This window comes from Amphimedon queenslandica, unplaced genomic scaffold (genome assembly GCF_000090795.2).
Source record: "Amphimedon queenslandica unplaced genomic scaffold, v1.1 AMPQUscaffold_12704, whole genome shotgun sequence".
Lineage (NCBI taxonomy): Eukaryota > Metazoa > Porifera > Demospongiae > Haplosclerida > Niphatidae > Amphimedon > Amphimedon queenslandica.
Window position 1 is genome coordinate 12,291 of NW_003547060.1, and position 1,920 is coordinate 14,210.

Below are 1,920 nucleotides of genomic sequence, written 5' to 3' on the forward strand. Positions count from 1 at the left end.
CATTTTCTTCTTGAGCTACGAATAAGTATAACCGCTTTTAAAGAGGTTGAAATTTCCTATGGAATGAGCTAACTTGCATATTGATACAATGAAGCTTGAGTGTTTTACGAACGATAAAGTGTTTCAAAAACAGGCGACTTTGTGTACCTCTAACTGGTTGCAAAATGGCTTTTTGGAGATAAAAACCTTGCTACAGGTAGCTCTAAAAATTCTATGTGGAATAGGCTATATATCAAAAGCAAGCGCTATCCTGGAGCAGCACAAATTTCCTTCAAAATCCTGCCAGAGCAACTTCACCAATGGAGGATATGGGAAATCAATCAAAACACTCATGGTTGTCACGTGGTAACCCAACCCGCATTTCCTGTTGCTACGCCCTGTTTCCAATCCCTTTCATTTACTCTATTATCTATGACCATATACTCTATTATCTACGGATCAAAGATAATAGAGTAAGCTATGCCAACTACCATGTCTGATCCAGGACTGTTGCCCAAAATTACTGGATCAGGATAAATTACTGTTACAGAATGCTCATGGTGTTATTGATGCCCGTGAGTCCAGTATCAACAGTTTAGAGTATAACCTCACCAATGAGAGAGGGAGGGTCAAGGAACTGACCAAAAGGATGCCATCACTAGAGACCAGACTATCAGGAATAATGGAGGAGACCAGCTCAGTGAAGAGACAGCTGGAGGAGAAGACAGGACAATTACTATTAACAAGGAAACAACTTAAAATAGCAAGAGAGAAGAACTCAGTAAGAAATACATGTAATGTACATGTACATTGTAGATATTTAATTGCTTGTACATGTACATGTATGCACATTAATTATTAGTGTATGTGTATCAATTAATGTCTGAAAGATTACGAGTTATTCATGTACATGTAGAAACATTTTAGAAAAAGATTTATCTGTCATTTTCTATCTCACAGTCACACATAATATGTATACTATATACATGTATGTATTATTATTAATAATGTTTGTTATTATTGTGGTAAAAACTGTATTAATGCTATATGGTAAATGTACATGCATGTACATGTATATGTATATGTACATGTACATGTATGTTTGATATGGCCAAAAGCCATTAATTTGAATCAAATAAAACTTTCTGCATGTCAGTCATACATGTACGTCATACATGTACATACATACATGTACATAGCATGTAAATATACATGGTAATAATCAATCATTAATGATTATTATTGTACTATTATTAGGAGATTGATAAGAAGATGGAGAGTTTGGAGCAGATGAGAGAGAGACTGAGTAACATGGGCATGGAGAACAGGACACTGAAGGAATTCCTAACAGCAAAGACAGCAATGGTGGAGAAGAGAAAGAGAGAAATACAACAGGTACTGTACATGTACATGTACATGTACATACTTATAATGCTTTTGAATGATCTATATTAACAATGAAGAGGAGACTATGGGGGAGAGAGGGAGAGAGAGAGGGAGGAAGGGAGGGAGAGGGAGGGAAGGAGGAAGGGAGGGAGAGAGGAAGGAAGGGAGGAAGAGGGAGAGGGAGGGAGGAAGGGAGGGAGGAAGAGGGAGAGGGAGGGAGGGAGAGAGAGGGGGGAGGGAGAGAAATACATGTACAGATTATAGATATAATAGAAATGGAGGGAGAGAGAATTTGCAAGTGAAATGATCTTGAGTGTCTGGAATTTTTTCGTGTGGCATTAAAAACCCAGCAATAATAATAAATTCATTTTTCAATGTACAGTACTATACTAGGACATGGTTCATTAAGTTTGTGGTTCCTTTGATGTACCACTTAATGATATTCATAGCATTGTGTATGTTCAGGTGTGACAACCCACGATGATATTGTCACATTTTGTCAGTATAAAGGCGGATTTACAATATTACGCTAGTCCTGACGTTACGTTGATGCTG

The 1,920-nt window shown here is 37.4% G+C and overlaps 1 long non-coding RNA gene across 1 annotated transcript; it reads left to right on the forward strand.

Annotated features, from left to right (window-relative positions):
- The first annotated feature begins 419 nt into the window (after positions 1–419).
- LOC109587044 (uncharacterized) lies at positions 420–1,349 on the forward strand. Its single transcript, XR_002187363.1, has 2 exons — positions 420–760; positions 1,237–1,349. It is a non-coding gene; the product is annotated as an uncharacterized LOC109587044 (long non-coding RNA).
- The last annotated feature ends 571 nt before the right edge of the window (positions 1,350–1,920 follow it).